This window comes from Uranotaenia lowii, chromosome 3, assembly GCF_029784155.1.
Source record: "Uranotaenia lowii strain MFRU-FL chromosome 3, ASM2978415v1, whole genome shotgun sequence".
NCBI classification, from domain to species: domain Eukaryota; kingdom Metazoa; phylum Arthropoda; class Insecta; order Diptera; family Culicidae; genus Uranotaenia; species Uranotaenia lowii.
In genome coordinates this window covers 110,954,322-110,977,612 of record NC_073693.1, presented here as the reverse complement: position 1 = coordinate 110,977,612, position 23,291 = coordinate 110,954,322, and the positions used below count along the sequence as shown (strand labels likewise).

Genomic DNA, 23,291 nt, shown 5'->3' with positions numbered 1-23,291 from the left:
ACTCAGTAAACTGAAGGTCATTTCCAATGTGAAATCGGGCGCTGAATCCGAAAATGAAATTCAAAAAAATCGCAGTAGAACCGTTTTTGAGTTATGCTCCAAATATTAAATTTCGAAAAAATTAAAAAAGTTCTTGTACTTAGATTAAAATATCTCGGACTGCATAACAGTAATTTGAAATCCCTCTTTTGCATATTGAAAGTGAATAAGTTTTCTATCGATCATCTCAACACTTTTTTTGCGTTTGACCAACAGTATTGCTGATATTAGTGACTTTATGAGAAAAAAAATTATAAAAAACGCATATTTTTAGAGAAAGTTTTGTTTCAACGAAAGTTTTAGACTCGATGGTAGCATTTAAAAAATCTGATTTTCTTTTGCGCTTGAATGTCAACTCAACACAAAGATTTCAAGTGGTTATTTAACAAAATCGGTTGAAAATTGAAAAAGTTATGGCTACTTTACCATAACTGAAATTTTTGTAGTTTTTAATAATTTAACGAACCGCAGTACACTTATCATAGTATAGGAAGAATGAAACATGATTAATCTCACTTGCTCTAAGGCAAAATTATTTATTAGCTCACCAGAAGGTCACATGCCAAGTTTCAGGAAGATCTGACCATAGGGAGGGGTTTCTTAAGTCTCAAACGTTAATAAAATTTTGAGGTATTTTGCCCGGAAGGAACGAAAAATACTGGTTTTTCATCAATAACTTTTTTCATCACTAGCTGATTGTTTTTCATGGTTGATTTTAAGCCTAAGTTGAGACAAATATTTCACCCGAAGCCTGTAACTCGATTTGATTTGAAACAGAAAAGTTATTGCGGTTCAAAGATTGTATTTTGGTCGAAAATTGTCGTATAAAAAGCAATGAGTAAAAAGTACTCATTGCGTGTTGAACAACATTTGCGGTCTTTGAACCGCAATAAATTTTCTGTTTCAAATCCAATCGAGTTACAGTCTTCGGGTGAAATATTTGTCTCAACTTAGGCTTTAAGAAAATCAACCATAAAAAAAAAAATCAGCTAGTGATGAAAAAAGTTATTGATGAAAAACCAGTATTTTTCGTTCCTTGCGGGCAAAATACCTCAAAATTTTATCAACGTTTGAGACTTAAGCAACCCCTCCCTATGGTCAGATGTTCCCGAAACTTGGCATGTGACCTTCTGGTAAGCTATTAAATAATTTTGACTTGAAGCGAGTGAGATTTATCATCTTTCATTCTTCCTATACTATGATAAGTGTACTGCGGTTCGTTAAATTATTAAAAACTACAAGAATTTCAGTTATGGTAAAGTAGCCATAACTTCTTCAATTTTCAACCAATTTTGATAAATAACTACTTAAAATCTTTGTGTTGAATTGACATTCAAGTGCAAAAGAAAATCAGATTTTTTAAATGCTACCATCGAGTCTAAAACTTTCGTTGAAACAAAATTTTCTCTAAAAATATGCGTTTTTTATAATTTTTTTTCTCATAAAGTCACTAATATCAGCAATACTGTTGGTCAAACACAAAAAAAGTGTTGAGATGATCGATAGAAAACTTATTCACTTTCAATATGCAAAAGAGGGATTTCAAATTACTGTTATGCCGTCCGAGATATTTTAATCTAAGTACAAGAACTTTTTTAATTTTTTCGAAATTTAATATTTGGAGCATAACTCAAAAACGGTTCTACTGAGATTTTTTTGAATTTTATTTTCGGATTCAGCGCCCGATTTTACATTGAAGATGTTGGTCAGTTAATCAAGTTCACGATTTTTTTAAATTTTGTAAACTAGTGCCGGCCGGACTCTAAATTATCAAAGCTTTAGAAATCATCCAGAGTTTTCGATTCATATTCATATCCGAAGTTCTTAAGCTTAATTCTTTCGCAGAATTCAAAACTTCAAAATGACGATCCATTAAAAACTCAAAATATGATTCGTCATTCAAAATTCATATTTTACTTCAGATAAAAAAAATTTTAATTTAGAACCAGAGCCGGATTAAGCCATCGGGGGGCCCGGGGCAATTTTTCTCGGGGGGCCCTCTGATTCAATTTTTTTTAAAATTCTATCCCAGAGAATACAAAACATTTTAAACGTGTAGAAGAACTGAAGATGAGTTCAGTGTACTGTTTTCAAGGAACTATGTTATCTGCGTAGAAAATGAATTGTGGTATTTTCAAATAAAAATTGTTAACTAATCAGTTTAAGATTTTATCAAAAACTAGCTGATCCCATACGAACTCCGTTTCGCTTTCAACTTGGAATATGTCATGAACAGTTTGTATGAAAGTCAAGCGTTTTCCAGATGCACTTCCGATTTCATTGTTAACTAACTTGCGAAAATATTGGACGATCAATTTTTCTGTCTGCTACTAAATTTGAAATCAGGAATTAATTGACCGTGCCAAAAAAACCCCGTGTATAAATTTCGACTGGATAGATGCATAACAACGCAATTATTGCCAAAAAGATAAACCTCTTTCGGTGGTCTTTTATACAATCTTTGATATCGGAAATCGATTGCTGGTCCCTCAAAACTCCCGTGAGCGAATTTTCAAAACAATCCCTTGCATAATAACGTCTAAAATTCCTAGAAACAGTGAAAAATTAATTAATATGGACGACCCCTTTCGTCGAACCCTGGCAAAACATTTGACATCGGAAATCAATTGCCCGTCCCTGAAAACTACCGTGTGTAAATTTTCTTCCCAATCCGATGTATGATAACGACGATATTGCAAAAATGTTGAAAAGTTAATATGAAGACCTCCTTTGCCGGCCCCTTACACTAATTTTTTTTCACACATGAAATCGATTGCCCGTCCCTCAAAACTCTCGTGTACCAATTTTCATCTGAATCCGATGTACAATAACGACAATATCGCATTAACAGTAAATAGTTAGTATGGACGACCCCTTTGGCCGACCCCTGATTTTAATTAGGATAAGTTAAATCAATTGTTTGTCCCTCATAGCTCCCATGTGCAAAGTTTCATCCCGATCCGATGCATAAAAACGTCATTATAACTAAAACAGTATTTGTGTAGTATGGACGACCCCTTTTGCCGCCCCCCTACACTAAATTTGATACCTCGAATCGATTGCACGTCACTCAAAACTATCGTGTACCAATTTTCATCTTAATAGGATGTATAACAACGTCAATATCACAAAAACAGCTGACAGTTAATATGGACGACCCCTTTGGCTGACCCCTTTGGCTGACCCCTTACACAAAATTTCACACGTGGAATCAATTACTTGTATTTTAAAACACTCATGTGCAAATTTTCAACACAATCCGACAAAAAATAACGTCAATATCGCGAAAACATTATTTGTCTTGTATGGACGACCCCTTTCAGAAGGGGTCATCCAAAAATCTGAAAACATTTTTCATCCTTCCTGGACCTAATGAGTATCCATGCAAAATTTCAGAGCTCTAGCTCTTAAGACGGCTGAGTCTATAGAGGACAAACAAACAAACAAACAAACAAACATACAGATAATTGCTTTTTATATATATAGATGAAAGCTCTGATTTGAGCTGCAAAATGCCAAAATAAACTCTCAATTTATTTTAATGCTCTTATCATTCACTGATTTAGAATAATGATCGGATAGCTATTTTAAATATTTTTCATTTCATCATTGATCGTCTGGTTTGTGCTCCATCGAGAAATATTCAACTATTGAAATTTGGGAATTATGAAAATTTTAAACAGAGAATACAAACTTCAAAAAAATAAACAAAATAATTAAATTCAAATTCAATAGAGATACAGATGAAAGAGTTTAAAAATTCCAGACTTATATCAGGTTGTATCCAGAACCACAATTTAGTGTCTCAAATCTAAATCATAATTTCAAATCAAGTTTTGAGAAACAAAATATGAATTCAATAAAAAAAAGAGAATCAAACTTACAATCAAAGCCAAAGTAGAAATTGCACCTAATGTGAATTTCAATGTAATATCAATGAACGAGAAAAAACGTTTTCATAAGAAGTTTATGAATATGATTCTCATTAAATAAAAAAAACTTATCAAATTGTAATCTATATATATAAAACAGGGAGAGAGACAGCCCATACAGAAATGTGCGAACACGCAAAACTCTTCACTGGATCATCCGATTTGCATGCAATTTTTTTTGTTGTGTTCGTCTTCACGCGAAGAATAACACAACGGAGAGATAATTTCGAAAATGTTTTTGTGGAATTTGAAAATTAATTTTAAGTTTTTATTCGTATCAAATGAAAGTCATGGCACCCGATTTAATTTTTTTTTCATTGGAATCACCCAGAGTAGGAAGGCGCCAAAAGCAATCAAGGCTTACTGATGTGCATCCATCTCTCTATAGGAAGTTTTGGCGCCAATTTTCATTGCAAGTGTACTTTTCACGTGGCACCAGTAAAATGGATACTTGGATGTAATGGTTCACCTTCCGTATATGGGGTGAAAAAAAAAGAACGCAATAAGCCGGCATGGAGTATACTTATTTTCGAAAATTGTCATTTTTTCTTCAACATCAAGGCAACTTTAACATGTTTTAAGCTAATTTACCCAAAGCTAGCCGGATTGCCCGGTTTTACCCGGACTTGACCGGGTAATTGATAAAACAAAATTTAAAGGGCCCGGTCAAGTCGTCCAGCCCGGTTGTCCGGATTTTGATAAAAAAAAACCCGAATTTTACGTATTTAGTCATTTCATTTGCCTAATAAAAAAAATCTCTTATTAAGTTAATTTTTTTTTTAATTTTGCGTACTAAAACGAAATTTGTTGAGCAATTTTCAACATAATAACCATGCACGGTTTCTGGATGCTTTAAATACGATTCAAAATTGTCGGATTCTTCTAAGGCATCTTCCAAAATTTCTGATGCGTTTCGAAGAAAAAAATTTAGTAAAGTGCTTTTCGTTTTATTTTTTTTTTTTTTTGAGTAGTTTCTGAATTTAGCCCAAATTTGCCTGGTATTGCCCGGATTTTTGATTGACAATTTTGAAATCGAATGCCCGGATATTGTTAGGTTTTAAGATAGAATAAATTTGCCTGACCAGGATACGCGCGGGAAAAATTCTGATCTTTTTTATTTACTCCGTTATTTTGTTTTGTTTATTTTCCGGTAAAATGAAAGACTGTCATATTATTCAAGAAAAATAATATTCTACGTATGACTGTGGAAGTTTTGACATATCCAAAACAACTGAACAGATAACAATGAAATATTCCATTACAGAATCTTCTGTTCATATTTATGATATGACATCAAGAGAACGTATATTTTTTAATTAATAGAAAAAGACGACCATAAATTGATTTACTTGGTTTTTGTAAACGTCAAGAATGTAATGAGTTAGTTCGAGAATAGAATGATATTAACTTTGTAATTCTATGTGAATTTCATCAGAAAACCAAGGAAATGTTAGATTTTTTTTCTCATAAAGTCACTAATATCAGCAATACTGTTGGTCAAACACAAAAAAAGTGTTGAGATGATCGATAGAAAACTTATTCACTTTCAATATGCAAAAGAGGGATTTCAAATTACTGTTATGCCGTCCGAGATATTTTAATCTAAGTACAAGAACTTTTTTAATTTTTTCGAAATTTAATATTTGGAGCATAACTCAAAAACGGTTCTACTGAGATTTTTTTGAATTTTATTTTCGGATTCAGCGCCCGATTTTACATTGAAGATGTTGGTCAGTTAATCAAGTTCACGATTTTTTTAAATTTTGTAAACTAGTGCCGGCCGGACTCTAAATTATCAAAGCTTTAGAAATCATCCAGAGTTTTCGATTCATATTCATATCCGAAGTTCACTTCTTCCTTTCATACTAAGGTGCTAAAAAACTAAACAAAATTAAGGATATAAATAGGGTTGACTTTGTAAAAATAAAATTCATAATTTGATCTAACACTCAGTATCAGAAATCAAGAACAGATAATTGGTTCAATAACATCTTCAAATACAAGAAGCTTGAAAATAAAAATTTTAGTCTCGACGAAAATATGATTCAAGATCCAAAACAGAGATAATGAAATCTGAATTAGATTTGCAATGACTTTTTTGAATTTCATTTCCGATTTTGAATTCAAGATCTCAAAGTAAAAAAAGATTTCATAACCGTTTGATTTGAAATTGCTGTGAATAAAAATTCTATGCACATACACATATATTGAATGTTCTAATTTTCTTTGTTCAGTGCTTAAGCATCCATTTCTCGATAAATATGATAAAGTTAAAGTCGATATAAAAAAGATGATTTCAAAAATTAAGAGGAGATTATCTAATATTGAGAACATATCAAATGCATGAAAGATAACGAAAAACAGAATGGTATATGAAAATTTGTTGACATTTATATATTTGCAGCATATAAAAAAATCGCGAAATTTCATACCATGAAAAGTGTTGTGCCATTTCTACAGGTTTGGTACCTATACGATAAAGAAAATTTCAAACATGGTTTTGGCGAAAAAGGAAAGACAGTTGATCAAAACTGCTTAAAATGACGACACATTTCAACAAAACATTTTTTGGCACTTATCTTAGGGTTAATAGAAATTGAACATATCGGTATCAAGGATCCTCTGTAAATGAAAAAAAAATGTAAAACGGAAGAAAATAGATTTTTAACTTTATGCCAGAAGATATTCGCTTTCCAGTTTTGTTGGAAGTCAATCTTCTTCGAAGATTTTTGCCCCTGGAGGTAGGCACAACCATAATATGACAAAAGTATTACGAAAATAGTCAAAAAACTGCGTCGATTCACTCCGTTTGAAGGTAACAATCCAGTTTCATGAGCGTAAATAATTATCTACCTATTTTCTGCTTATTTACATGTTCATTATTTTTGCGAAATTCAAAGGCTTAACGAAGTTTGCCTGGTCAGCTAGTTCTAAATATGAAAACAGTTTCATTCGATGCCTTCAAAGTCAAAGGGGTGTTAGAGCAAAAATGATCAATAAAAAATATTCAGAATTGAGATGAAATGTTTAAAACACAGAATCAGTTATCATAGAAAAAGTCAAATAAGGAATCCAAATGAGTTTAGTACCTTTAACAAAAATCCTGAATTCTCAAAATTCAGAAAAACCATGAAACTGAACTTCATTAACTAGAGAAACAACACAAGACTTGAAAATCTCAATGAATTGAATCTGGATAAAGATAAGATTAAAAACTTAGAAATATTCATGTTAAGAGAATCACTCAATGATATTTATGATAATTTGAGAATGATCATTTGGAAAATTAAATGCTGTATTCAGGATATTTAATTCAGTAGATGATGAAAGTTTGGTTAACTCAGTTGAAAATGTTTCAATACGAATTTCAAGTGTTAGACAGAAATTGGGATGTAAATTCAATAAAGAATCTCGAACTGTCGACTGGTCCAATTTAAACAACTACAATTTTTTTTAAAGATTTTATTTTCAATATAGACAGAGAAAGAGTTAAGATATTATAAACCAACGGAAATTTCAATAATAATGCTCGAAAAGTGAAATGTTATAAAAATACCCGATATTAACCCGGATACTGCTCGGGTAAAATTCTGAAATGGCTATCATAAAACTTCCTTAAAAGACTCTTGACGCTGTGAGCCAGTTTTGGCGAATTTAGCTACTTTTTTAGTGCAGTAACCATTACTTTGAAAGTTAACGTAATAATAAACATTATTATTATGCAAGACGTTTGTATGTAATGAAACTGAGGAGATGCTTTTTTTATTTTTCCTGTTCTGTACAGAATATCCTGACTGACGTGATTAGACAAAAAAATTTTGAGGTGTTTTGCCTCATATTCTTCTTATTTTTTTTCGAAATCGATTGACATCATTTTTGGGTCGAAATTTTGAAATTCAATACCAAGATTCTGATATTCTCAGCCCACAAAATGCGGGAGAAATCTTTCACTGCTTACTCTAGGGGGCCTCCTTAAGTAGAGTGTCCGTCCCGGGATTTCCCGGGAATTTGAAAAATTCGGGAATTCCCGATTCCCGGGAATCATAGTTACATTCCCGGGAATTCCCGACATGTATGGAATTATTTCTCTGGAAAAGCTTGATAGCTTCCGGAACCATTATTATTGTTATTTTTGAAAATTTAGTCATACAAAACTCATAGAGAATATGAGAGATTCCTGTGGCATAAGACATTTTGCAGCCATTTGGTGCAATTTTATCTATTCAAATGGATAAGTTTTAAAAGATTGTATGTATTTCCTCACCATTTTCATTGAACGAAAACCAATATCACTTCGAAAATATATGAATAATCGCAGGTATATTAGGCAGGTAGGTTAGGCAGATTGTGTTTTCTCGAAAATAACAATTATGCACTTGTTTCTTTCTGGCCAGATGAATTTCAAAACTTAAAAATGAAGAATACATTGTTTTTTTCATATGAAGAAAAATATGTAACGTGTTCAGAAAAACGAAAAAAAAGTTGGAATAATCAAACGAGTGAAAAGATTTTTTTTTATTAAACCCTAATTGCTGCATGATAAATTCTTCATCTGACTTATTCAGGTTATTTTATAGTTCGTTTGACTGTTTTTAATTTATCATCGTTGAAAAAAGTTTGACTTATTTAATGAAAAATAAGTTCAAAAACATGATGAACAAATTATGGGATTGTATGCACGAAATGTTCGATAAGCTATGTATATTTGAATAAAAGTGCATATATTTTACATGTTTTTGAATATTTCCCGGGATCCCGGGAATTCCCGGGAAACAGGCCACCAGATTTCCCGATTCCCGGGAACGGAAAAATGGCCGGGAAATGGACACTCTATCCTTAAGAGAATTTTTTTCAAGATATTATTTCACGGAGGTCCTTTAGTTGTTTTATTTCAAATTTTTAATTTCGATCTTCTAGTTTTGATTTCTCTTCAAAATTTGTAGAATTTGAAGTAGTATGATTAAAGTGATGTGAATACTTTTTTTCCCTCGGGGGGCCCCCCTAAGCCGGGGGGCCCGGGGCAATTGCCCCTTTTGCCCCCCCCCCTTAATCCGGCCTTGTTTAAAACCCTAGACATAAAATATAAAATACTAGATTGATGGTTGAGGGCTCTGGAACAAATTTCGATACATGGCTCATATCGAAGTATTGATCTGGATTCTAAATTCAGAAATCGGTTTTTTAAATTTCAGAAATAGTATTGAAACTCGGAAAAAGGTCCAAAATAGAAATTTCATTGTCAGTTGTCTTGATATTTAAACTCATTTATGAGCTCAATCTGGGTTTTGAACCTGAATTGAGAACCAGGAAAAAATATACTCAAGATTTTATTTAAGAAATTCATTTTTACGGATAAAGAAACATGTATTCTGTTAAAAAAATATTATAAAAACAATTTTAACAAGTTCCAAATTTCAAACAAAAACTTGAGTTTGGATCAAGATTGCAAGTATCAGGTTGGAACCGCAAAACTTCAATAAATTAATTTTCCTTTTGAAAATTAAATTTATTTTCATTTATGGTTAAAATCTTGGAATTTGCTCAATAGTGTGGTAGATTTGTCTTATTTGATTTGAATACAAAATAAAACTTTAAAAAACCATAAGGCTTTCTGATAAAACTTATTTTTTGTTCAAATCAAAAAAACTTAAATGATCAGATATTAGAGCGAATTCAAAGATTTTGACGATCGATGAATCTTATATGTTACTCAAAGATTTGTTATACAAATCCAGTTTATCATTTTACAGATTTTCGGATGTATATTCAAAATTTTCTATGTGATACATAAAACTTTCAATGTAAAAAAAAACTTAAAAATGGGTAGGTAAAAAGTGATAAGAAAATTTTTTTTAAATATTTTTTATTCGTGCATTTTTGGAGCAAACGTATCATAGAAAAAAATAGGTCACCAAAACCCACACCCCCCCCCTCCCCCCCCCCCCCCCATGAGGCCGTTCTTCCTACGGCCCTGACATACAGTATGACTATGGAAGTCAGAATTTATTCAGCAAATCTGGCAAAATCCAGACATTTGATTTTAAAATTGTTGTCGAAAATCCAGGCAATATCCTTGCAAATTTGGTCAAAACCTAGGAATCGAAAAATCAAGAAAAAATTTTTTAAATTGTTTTTACATCGAAATTTATCAGAAAATTATAAATCGCATTTTAGACTTACAAAAACCTTGTTTTTTTTTAGTTTGATTTGAGAATGGAAGTGAGAACAAACCCGGGCCAAATCCGGGCAACCGGGCAGGACCGTTTCCCAAATTTTATATTTAATATCCGAGCAATATGGCAACTTTAATTATGACCCATTAAAAAATGTGAAAATCTTTCCTCGTGGTTCAAAAACACTTTTCTTGATGTTAAATGATTTAAAAACCTTTTTATGAATTCAGGCACGTAGATAAACATATTAAGAAATAATAACTCGATGTGTCTGCTCTCGTTCCCAACTACTCTCTCCTGGCGAGATCTTAATCGATAGCATACCTTCGCAATATCCTCTCGCATTGAAGCCTACTCCTCAGAAATGAAAGCTTTCAGAGAATCGACACTTTGGTTAGAGGATCCACAGGCTTCCTTTTAAACAGACGCCTATATAAAAAAGATGAAGGTGCTCAAATCCGGACTGCTCGGAGGCCAGATATCCTTACATGTGTTGCTTGTTTGCTGCAACTACTCGTGTTTTTTTAATGAAAATTGTGTTCTTACAAAGTGTTCTTACAATGTGTTTTCCAAAGTTCAAGGAATTTGTTAACTTAATTTTATCAAAGCGTTGTATCTCAAGAACATTTCGGCAAAATCTGTATAATTTTTCAAGGAATTATTAACACATAAAAATCATTTTTAATTTTCATGTAGGTTGGTTAGTTCATCAGATATAAATAATTGATTTTACTCAAAACCGATTAATTAAAAAAATAAAATTATTAAAGCCATATCACCAAAACTAGAGGTGATAGGCAAATTATGACAAAAAAATCGAATTCACGAGGTTAGAAGTCTTCCAATACCAGTTTTTGAAACATAGACACTAAAAATATGCCTTATGAATTAGAACGATCCCGCTATCAGTTGATTATTTTCTTGGCAATCGCTCAAGTTGAACATTTGAAAAAATTTTTTAGTATGGGAGAGTGGGGAATCGTGGGCCACTTTTTTTCGTTGTTCCATAACTTCTTTTTTATTAAAGATAAAATGAAAATAAAAAATGGCATGGTTTTCTACATTTTTAAGGTATCATAAGGTTTTTTTTTTAATTTTTGATAAGTTATTTTCCCCAAATCCTGACTGTTTTAAAAAAAAGCAATATTTTTTGGATTTTGAAAAATGGTGGGGAATCGTGGGCCACTAGATCCAAATAACATGCAAAGTTCATGAGTTGACCCAAAACTGTGATTTTATAATTCATTTCGATATTTTAAAGCAACTTCAGATGATGAAATAAAAAAGAGAGCTGTGTATGATCGCATAGATTCCAAAACCTGGTTCACGAACGGTTTGGAAAAATTTCTTATATAGGATGGACAAAATATTTTTCATAACTCTTAATTTGGCATAAGAAAACTTTACAGATAGGAAAAACGTATTTTAAGTTCTGAATGTGTATAAAAACATAAAAATATAGGTGATTCAAGATGTGTGGCCCACGATTCCCCACAAGCTATGATTTGCAAATTGGTTGCGTTTGTGTGACCTATTTATGTTTCATCAAAAATTCCTTTTCCACGTGAAAGATCATGACAAAACTAAGATCATAAGCGTATGAGCATATTTTTGTTATGCAATTTAGGTTCCCCATCCATGAAATTAGCGGGTGTTTTTTTAATCTTGTATGTAAATTTTTTTAACTTTGTTTAGCTTGATAAATAAAAGAAGCATATGATGCGTATTTCAGTCAACAACATATAGGAATATATGCTCACGCAAAGCGACGACGATGACAGTTGGTTTGAGATTTATATCTCAACACACATCTGAGATATTAAAAGGGGCCCACGTTTCCCCATGGCCCACGATACCCCACTCTCTCCTATAATTATATTGAAACTGATAACTCTCAAACGAAAATGCTGAAATTTTATAAAAAATAGTATTTCATAATTTTAGGCAATAAAAAAATAGTTGAGATTGCAATTTTATGGAATCAGTTTATCCTTAAGAAAAACGTTATAAACCGGTTTTGAGATCTTCAATTCTCTCTTAAGTTGTTGGTTAGGGCTTAAATTGAAAGTTTAGTTATGAAAATCAAGTTTTTTTTTCTATTCTACCTGTTATTGTAGTATAGCAGCATTTTACAAACATGACTGGGGCATACGAAAACACTCCATCATTCCATTCTCTTATCAGTATCAAACCTCCACAAAATCTTAAATTTGTTGTATTTTTTATACTCATCTGAACAAGATACAAAAATCACCAAAGGTTTTGTTTTGGGTTTCTTTATGTTTAATTTTTTAAATTCAAAATATTTCTTCGAAAGGTATGAAAACCTTATTCCACTTTCCAATCATTATGAAACCATCATGAAAGCTTAAATTTGTTTTACTTCTAAGGTTCATTTGAATAAAAAACAAAAACCACCCAACTTTTTGGTTTGAACTTCTTTACGTATAATTTTTAAAATTCAAAATATTACATCAAGTAGTATCAGCATCTTATATAAAATTTATAGAAATCTTATAGAAATCTTGAGTTCATAAAATCATAAATTTTTTTCGTGCCTTATGTTCAAAACGTATTACTTTCGAAATGTAATGATAAAATAAATATTTTATTATACCAGTCGTTTCGCCATACAGGTGTAGGCGCATTAGGAACACTTTCCTCTACAGTCGAAAGCTCAACGTATACAATGTTTTATATTGAAAACTATGGCTATTCAAAATAAAAAACTCATATAAGCTATACAACAACGAATACTATATTAAACTTTTATTGAACATCAATCATTGAACTTGAATTTTTATTCTATCTTTCTTTAGTGTCCTTGTTTTCATCCCCAATTTAAGAATTCAATAATCAGCTATCCACGCTTTTCAAACTCACTTATTTAATTATGTTGGGTATATGTATCAAAAAGAGTGACTTTTGTAAACGCATCGTGAACTCAGCTCCACTTTGATTGTGTCCGTAAACCCTCAAGTAATAATTTCGAGACATTTGTTAAAATTTCATGTACCTACAAATTATAATTTCGAAACAGCTACCAACGAACATGACAATTATTAAAGCAGTTGATCTCCCAAATTCATTCGACAGCATTTACCGTTTATTTGAATTTAACACCGTTGTCACATTTGGCTGGGCCCATGCTTTATGTTACGTGCATCAATGCTCCTTAACGTATTTGCACAAACATACCAGCAACGGTTTCCACCAACATAGAATATGAACTGATATCACCCAGTACATTAGAATTCAATGTACAACTGGGACATTCCTGGCAAGAGCGAGTCCTTTATAAGTATAAATACGTAGGGAGAGCCAGCAAGGAGCGAGTGAGGACATCGAGGCAACTTTATGGCCCCGGACTGGGTTTCGGCTTTTCGTCTATATTATCAGGCAGCAGGAGTGATTTGCCGGGTCGAGCCTCAGGATTTATGGTTGATGGCCAAGTTTAGGTTGTAAATCGCGCCTCGTTTGTTATTGCGGACAATTTGGGCGGTTGCTTTATGGCTCTCCGGTTTGGTGGGTGCGTCTCTGGCTGGCCCAATAACGGAAATAAGATTGAAGGTTGCTGCTCTGGTTTTGATGTGTACTGAATTGTCCCCGGAAACAAGTTACATAAAAAACAAGTGCAATCAACTGACCCCGATAAGACTGATTTCTAATGGTCGGCGGTGATGGTACGACACATTTTGGACGATGATGACACAGGCGATGAAGTTCCAATTATAGGTTTATAACTGTTTACGCACAAAAAAAAATGACAACCTCCAGGTAATTATGGTATTTTATGATAAACTAGCTGACCCGGCAAACTTCGTTAAGCCTTTAAATTTCGCAAAAATAATGAACATGTTAATAAGCAGAAAATATGTAAACAATTATTTACGCTCATGAAACTGGATTGTTACCTTCAAACGGAGTTAATCGACACAGTTTTTTGACTATTTTCGTAATACTTCTGTCATATTATGGCAGTGCCTACCTCCAGGGGCAAAAATTTCGAAGAAGATTGACTTCCAACAAAACTGGAAAGCGAATATCTTCTGGGATAAAGTTAAAAATCTATTTTTTCCGTTTTACATTTTTTTTTTCATTTACAGAGAATCATTGACACCGATATGTTCAATTTCTATTAACCCCAAGATAAGTGCCAAAAAGTTTTTGGTTGAAATGTGTCATCATTTTAAGCAGTTTTGATCAACTGTCTTTCCATTTTCGCCAAAACCATGTTTGAAATTTTCTTTATCGTAAAGGTACCAAATTTGTAGAAATGGCACAACACTTTTCATGGTATGAAAATAAAAGAAAATATCAACAAATCTGTATATATCATTCTGGTTTTCGTTATCTATCACTCCGTTACATTAGATATGTTCTCTGTATCAGATAATCTCCTCTTAATTTTTAAAATCATCTTTTTTGTATCGACTTTAACTTTATCATATTTATCGAGAAATAGATGCTTAAGCACTGAACCAAGAAAATTAGAACATTCAATATATGTGTATGTATGTACAATGTACATGGAATTTTTATTCACAGCAATTTCAAATCAAACGGTTATGAAATCTTTTTTTACTTTGAGATCTTGAATTCAAAATCAGAAATGAAATTCAAAAAAGTCTTTGCAAATCTAATTCAGTTTTCATTATCTCTGTTTTGGATCTTGTATGATATTTTCGTTGAGACTAAAATATTTATTTCTCAAGCTTCGTGTATTGGAAGATTTTATTGAACCAATTATCTGTTCTTGATTTCTGATACTGAGGGTTGGATCAAATCATGAATTTTATTTTTACAAAGTCAACCTTATTTATATCCTTAATTTTGTTTAATTTTTTAGCACCTTAGTATGAAAGGAAGAAGTGGATAGTATCTAACATTTCCTTGGTATTCTGATGAAATTCACATAGAATTACAAAGTTAATATCATTCTATTCTCGAACTTACTCATTACATTCTTGACGTTTACAAAAACCAAGTAAATCAATTTATGGTTGTCTTATTCTATTAAATAAAAATTTGACGTTCTCTTGATTTTATACCATAAATATGAACAGAAGATTCTGTAATGGAATGTATCCTTGTTATCTGTTCAGTTGTTTTGGATATGTCAAAACTTCCACAGTCATACGTAGAATATTATTTTGCTTGAATAATATGACAGTCTTTCATTTAACCGGAAAATAAACAAAACAAAATAACGGAGTAAATAAAAGAGATCAGAATTTTTCCCGCGCGTATCCAGGTCAGGCAAATTTATTCTATCTAAAAACCTAACAATATCCGGGCATTTGATTTCAAAATTGTCAATCCAAAATGCGGACAATACCAAGCAAATTTGGGCTAAATTTAGAAACTACCCAAAAATAAAAAATTAAAACGATAAGCACTTTAATATTTTTTTTTTCTTCGAAACACATCAGAAATTTTGAATCGTATTTTAACCTTCCAAAGCCGTTCGCAAAATATCCGTTTCGAGGAAATCTTAGTTGTAGTTTGATTTCGTTCTCCTGGTTGTAAATGTTAACCGATTTTGATGATATTATATTCATTGTGTTGGTAATTTCGTCTAATTACTCAACATTTCAAAATAAAGTCGATAAGTATTACCAGGTTATCAGAAACTGGTTCAGAGAGTAAAAATTCGGAAAAATCAATTTTATTTTTAAAATACTCATAACTTCTGACAGCTTCGCTTTATTTGAGTGTTTCATTGATGTTTGAAATTTTCAAGAATCTATCTATCCGACAATATGCATAGACATGTTGGGGTTTAATGAAAGGTTTTATCACTATCTCGGATCTTCCGGTAAAAAAAAATCTTGCTTTAAAAAAACGACATCCAGTTTTAGCTTTGCTTAGCTGTATTTCATTTAAAAATGAACCGATTTTCAAAACTCAAATTTTAGTTTTTTGTCGATAGTTTGTTCATCATTTTCATAGAACATACTTGGTCTGTCAAATTTCCCAGTTCTTCAGTATATTGGAATGATGATAAAGAGGTTTGAAATGTGCGCTTCGGGTCATATTGACCCGAACGGCTTTGGAGGGTTAAGCATCCAAAAACCGTGCATGATTATTATGTTAAAAGTTGCTCAAAAAATTTCGTTTTAGTGCGCAAAATTAAAAATAAACTTAATGAGAGATTTTTTATTATTTGGAAAATGAAATGACTAAATTCGGAAAATTCGGGTATTTTTTTATCAAAATCCGGACAACCGGGCTGGACGACTTGACCGGGCCCTTTAAATTTTGTTCAATCAATTACCCGTTCAAGTCCGGGTAAAACCGGGCAATCCGGCTAGCTTTGGGTAAATTAGCTTAAAAAATGTTAAAGTTGCCTTGATGCTGAAGAAAAAATGACAATTTTCGAAAATAGGTATACTCCATGCCGGTTTATTGCGTTCTTTTTTTTCACCCCATACGGAAGGTAAACAATTACATCCAAGTATCCATTTTACTGATACCACGTGAAAAGTACACTTGCAACGAAAATGGGCGCCAAAACTTCCTATAGAGAGATGGATGAACATCAGTAAGCCTTGATTGCTTTTGGCGCCTTCCTACTCTGGGTGATTCGAATGAAAAAAAAGGAAATTGGGTGCCATGACTTTTATTTGATACGAATAAAAACTAAAAATTAATTTTCAAATTCCACAAAAATATTTTCGAAATTATCTCTCCGTTGTGTTATTCTTCGCGTGAAGACGAACACAACAAAAAAAATCGCATGCAAATCGGATGATCCAGTGAAGAGTTTTGCGTGTTCGCACATTTCTGTATGGGCTGTCTCTCTCCCTGTTTTATATATATAGATTTAAAAACAATTTTTTTTATTTTTTCGATTTTGACTTCACTTTCTATAATGCATGATGATTCCTCCTTCCGACAACAGCAAGTAAATGATGTTCGAAGGATATCAATGAAAAATGAATACCTAGAGCTATGCTGCTTTCAATAGTGCATCTGCCTGTGTTGAATTTACCACTTCTAGACTGTCTGGCGTCAATGGGGTATTCGCTATAGCTGCAACCTAAGCCTTGTTATTTGTTTGTTTAGTCTGTAATTACGTCTTGTTGCGTGATTCAAATCATTAGAGCCCAGTTTCCATGTGGTACTTTTAGTGACTTTCATTCTAAGGGAAAGCGGCCTTAAATAAATTTTCTTGAAGAAGCAAAGCCATCAATTTTGTATTGCAAAAATATCCATTTGCTTTCTTTGGACGTCAAAAAAAAGTAGCTTTAGGGTCATGTAAAATAATTACGAACATATTTTGTTTTAATTTTATAACCTGGGGTATTTGACTACTGCTACACATTCTTAATATAAAAATAATTCATTTAAAAAATATAAAGGGTGATACGGTCAAAATTTGGTCAATACCAACTTAACGTATTTCTTCCAATTTTGCATATAAAAAAAACCTGAACACCCTAAATTTGAGTGTGTGTGTGTGTGTGTGTGTAGAATATTGCTCCTATTTTGATTTTGGAATTCACTCTTCAGTTGCCAAAATGCCGTCCAAGGAAAAAGAGCAGCGTATCAAAATTTTGCTCGCGCATCGCGAAAATCCGAGCTACTCGCACGCAAACCTGGCAAAATCGCTAAAAATTGCCAAATCAACCGTTACAAATGCAATTAAAGTGTTTGGGGTACGTTTGTTAGGAAGTCTGGATTGGGGGGAAATCGAAAACCGGAAGCCGCTGAGACGACAAAGAGAGTTGCCGGTAGTTTCAAGCGAAACCCTAACCTCTCTCTGTGAGATGCCGCAAATAAGCTGGGTGTATCGTCTACAACCGTGCATCGAGCCATAAAACGAGCCGGACTATCGACTTACAAGAAGGTAGTGACTCCAAATCGCGATGATAAACAAAATACGACGGCCAAAGCGCGATCCCGGAGGCTGTACACGACGATGCTAACGAAGTTTGACTGCGTGGTAATGGACGACGAAACCTACGTCAAAGCCGACTACAAGCAGTTTCCGGGACAGGAGTTTTATATGGCAAAAGGAAGGGGAAAGGTAGCAGATACTTTCAAGCACATGAAACTATCAAAGTTCGCGAAGAAATATCTGATTTGGCAAGCCATCTGTACCTGTGGCTTGAAAAGCAGCATTTTCATAGCTCCCGGGACTGAGAGAGTGTTTGAATAAACATTTGCTGCCTTTCCTGAAGAAACACGGTTGTTCCATACTGTTTTGGCCGGATTGGGCATCTTGCCATTACGGTAAAAAGGCCATGGAGTGGTACGTCGCCAACAACGTGCAGGTGGTTCCCAAGGACAAGAACTCTCCTAACACGCCAGAGCTCCGCCCAATTGAGAAATACTGGGCTGTTGTCAAGCGGAACCTAAAGAAGACCAAAAAAACTGCTAAGAACGAGCAGCAGTTCAAGGCAAACTGGCTTTCTGCGGCGAAGAAGGTGGACAAGGTGGCTGTACAAAATCTGATGGCAGGGGTTGAGAGTAAGGCCCGGAAATTGGGATTTGGAAAAGCGGAAGCCTAACTGAATATTTTTCCTGAATTTTATACTAATTAAACTTGAAAAAGAAATTTAATTGGATTTTTCAAATAAATGATTTCACCGATTTACACGCGTTTTCCCTTGACCAAATTTTTACCGTATCACCCTTTATTATAGAACATGCAAAAGAAAGCTTGGAGCAAACTTCTATGTTTGTGTTTTTTTCTTATAGTTTAAACAGAGCAATCATAACTCTTTCAAAAGAACTAAAACAGTTTGTTTAATAAATGCTTTATTAGCGTTTTTAAAACTATCTGTAAACATATGGTCGATTCAAGAATATAAGCATTTTGCATGACCATAATTAAACCGTCATAAAACGATCTGCACAAAAAAATCCATAGTTAAACCAAAATAAAACTTCCTAATGCTAGTTAGCTTAATCTGTGAGATATCTAGTTGTTGTGGTAAAGCCGTAGCATACATCGGATATTTTACAGAGATTTCTGTATTATTATGTTTCTGGTGTTAAGAGTCAATTTTCTTTTTGTTTGAACACTTTTAGCATAATTTGTATGATCATTAATGTTTTCAAGAATAAACAAAACAATAAACTTGTCCTATTAAAAAAAAAAACCGTATTTGGAAGATTATTTCCATCAGTTGTTGCTTGTCAGCTGATTTTCATCAAAAATTTCATTGAAATGAATTGAATTGTGTATTTGTTATTGAATCATTAATATTTTGAATAGAATTGAATTGTGTTTTTTGGATGTTTAATTTGTATCGTCTATCTTACACACAAGATTCTGGACATTTTAGGAAAAAATTAAAGGAATGCATAAATTCGTTATATCATACAAGATGTCGAATAAGTCCATAAAAACACACTATGTTAATGTTTTAAATACGATCTCAAACTCTCTTTTGATTTGAAGTTGGTTTTGAATCTATTATATAAATCGTTTTCTGCTACAAAGGTTTGTTTTTTTTTTTAATTATGACACACTTCAAGGGATTTAAAATAAAAAAAATGTACCTACCACCGAATCACTCATAAATGGCAATTAAGATGTTTTTGGTTGCGAAGCGCTTCCGAGTTCCGGTCCAAGGTTTCTTTCCGCCATAGATTACAAGTTAATCCTGTCTTTCCGTTCCAACCCCTTGAAAAGTAAATTGACCATGAAAATGTCAACAGTATAAATCAGCTCCCCATTTCCAGCACTTGGGAGCAAAGCTCGCAAAAACTCGCCATCCCACATTAACATACCTACTTAGCAGCAGCAGCAGTAGATATACGACGACGACAGCAAGACGGAAATGGAAAATGAGCTGAGGAAAAAACGCAAAAAAAAACAAACCCAGTCCAGGACTTGTATCAAAATCTATGATATCCTTAACCCCGTCAGGTTTGAAAACACCGACCGGCTTCTAAAAAGGACACGCACCATCATTAAACATGCCACATTTGACAGAAATAAGAAGCGATTGCTAGGTAGCAGACATGCCTAAAGTGGCTCATCCAAAAGGGAGTTTGGATACCGGGGAAAACACACCGGGTATCAGCAAAGCCGTAAATTACCCAAACCGGCACAAGTCATGTGGTGAGCCCTTTTTTGAGCAAACTTCGCCGGGGAAATTTCACAACTAACATGAGGGGTAGAAGTTTTGTGGAAAATATTAATCTTGCAAATCGTTGGTTGATTCATTAAAGATTTAAAGATTTCTAACTTCCTACATTTGCTTGGTGTAAAATTGCTTTGAAAATATGGAGATAAAAAAAGCGAAATTTTTCAAAACGTGTGTTTGTGTTCGATTAAACATAAGTCCATCGATATGTCAAGAAAACCGCTAGAACTTTTTTTGTTAGAGCAAACTTTTGAGATTGATAGATACCGAAAGTTTTTGTGACTCGAACCAAAATGCTGCTCTCATAAATCAAGGTCGCCATATATCACGCCATCACGCCATCACGCCATATATTCGGGGAAGTTTTTTCAGCAACATTTTCTGTATTCGTTTTCAAAATTGATGCCGCAATGAATATATAGGTATAATTTTGATTTATTACGCATTCAATCCCCTTCTATTGAAATTTTTTCATCCAAATGCGGACAGGCGTTGAGAAAATTTTGTTGAACCTATATTCAATTTGGTTAAATTCTGCCTGGGCTTAATTTTTTGTTGATATCAAGTTTAAAAAAAATCGACTTAAAAAAATTCTAAAATCATCGATTGAAATTTCATCAGTGATTTAGATCTCTCGGACAATCCAAGCTTCCAACGTTGATTTATGTTCCTTCAAAAACAAACTAGTTGAAATAGTGGAAATTTGCATCTGTTAGTCTTTCCTTGTTGACTTTTCTGCAGACAGACAGATAGGCAGACAAAGAGTCAGCGGCAGCCTTTTGCTGCCAGCCGGATGGCGGAATCAAGCAAACTTTTATCTTAAGGTTCGATCGGGCAAACAAGCCACTTGAGTTAGGTATTAGCGAACTTCAGTGTCAACAAACATCCCGCGCTTCCTGGAGCCAGAGACAGGGCCCATGGCTCAGGGCCACGAGACGCGCCATTTCCTGGCAGCACCGGTTTTTGCCACTTGAACAGGCTCGGGAGGATACGGTTATCTTGGTTTTCCAGTTTGCATCTCAATAAGTCAGCGAGACGCGAGCGCACTATGGGGTTTGAGGCGGCAAAAAGTCAAAAACTGAACTTCATCGGATCGCTTTTTTATTTTTACTAGTTAATAACTTAATATTTAACTAAGAAATTCCCAGTTTTTCAACTCATTATCTTGAATACTGAACGCACCACAGACATCAGACTTTGGAAAATTCAAAAATTTATATGATGAAAAAAAAAATTTTAATCACATATATTTCTATGGAAACCATATTTTTTTTAAATTCAAAGTACACCATATGAAAGCTTATATTAAAAGCTATCATTTGAACCGTTCAGAATTTTTACACTCTAAATTGATCTATGATAAAAATGAGTAAATAATTATTTTTTTCAAAAATCAAAAACTTTAAAGGCTTGCCAAAAAAAATCCTCGCATTTCCCCATACTCTTTTCACTATCAAGATCTATTTTCAAGTCCTAAAAATACAATGAAAGAGATTTCAGGCACCTTAAAGCACCGTTTTTTGAGTTATAGTCAAATGAACCTGAAAATATCATGCAAATGGGTAATTTTTACCCATTAATGAGTAAAAATTCAGCAAAGCTGATGTTGGTTTGTCAAAAATATGTTTCTCATGATTGATCAATCATTTCACACATTTTTCTCTTGAGTTTCATGAAATGTCTTGATGTTATTTATCATTTAATGATCAATTAGTCTAAAACCTGGTTTTCAAAAGATATATAAAGTTGGGTCAAAAATAACACCAAGCATCGTACTTTAAAAGCTATTTATGCAAAATTCTTGTTGAAATTTATTTTAAGTTTGTTAAAATAGTAATTTTCATACAAAATTTTCAAAAATAACAAAATAGTCCAAAACACCTAATCATACTTTTTGCCGCCTCATTGTATGGAGCTGCCCCATAGTGGAGCGGAGAAGAGCGATTCGAGCGGAAACTAGTGAAAGGGGCCACGGGGTTTTATTGATAGATTTTCTTCAATTTCATTTGGAAGGATTTTTAGTATAAGTCCTACCGAAGAGTTGAGTGAGTCCCAACGATCCCTGCCTGTTAATGCTGTGTAGAGTGAGAAGCTATATTTGATTTTTTTTTTCGAGAATTCTACGTTCACATAAAATATTCAAGAAAGTTTCGCTGGTCATAAATTTTTTTTGTCATGTCATGTCATTGCAAATAACTAGATCAAGAGACAATGTTATAATAAGGAATTATTAACAAACGGTGTCTCATATCTCACGTCTCATGGCTCATGTCTAGCGTCTTATCTTTTGTCTCTCGTATAATTTATTTAAACATTATCAGAAACAATCATGACTGCGCCATTGTAATATTTTTACTTTGACCGTCGCCATGTATATTTCTCATAGTACAGTTAAAATGTTTTTGTTTCGCTTGTAGTGTGAGGGAGTTGATGAGTCTGTAGTCTGTAGTCTGTAGTTGATGAGTCTGATTAATACTGCTATCATCAACAGTTTATCGCAGGACCATGTTGGAAGAAAAACAGAAGTTTTGTATACTTGAATGCTGTGGTATTTTTTAATTTTCTGAAGAGATTAATCACAGTAATGTATGTTTGTTATTTAATAAATCGGCTGATCGACTATCGGTAAAAAGTGAATTTATTTTTAGAAGGGATATCTTAAGATAATGAAATTTTATAGATGGACTAGCTGACCCGGTAGGCTTTGCTAAACCTTTCAAAAATGATTTAAATTTGTTGAAAAAATTGAAATTTAGTTTTATTTCCTAGGCAACATTTCAAACCACGGATTGGAAAGCAGTAGTGAACATGCCCAACATCTTTCATTTATGTTATTATAGTAACTTCATGCATACAACTGAAACAATATGTCCATGAAAGCTGAAAGATTGCCCTTTCCATGTATACATTTTTGTTTAGGTATGTGTGCAACTTACAGAGATATTGAACAATGAAAACATGCAATTTTTAAAAGAAATAACCCGAAAAGTACCATTAAAGCTTGACAGTGACTTGACACCTTAAATGAAGTTGTGTAGTTTTAC

At 33.2% G+C, this 23,291-nt stretch overlaps 1 protein-coding gene across 4 annotated transcripts in view; it reads left to right on the top strand.

Moving 5' to 3' along the window:
- Positions 1–23,291, top strand: part of LOC129757732 (uncharacterized) — a 327,981-nt gene that overhangs the window by 214,938 nt on the left and 89,752 nt on the right. The gene's annotated exons all lie outside the window — the stretch shown is intronic.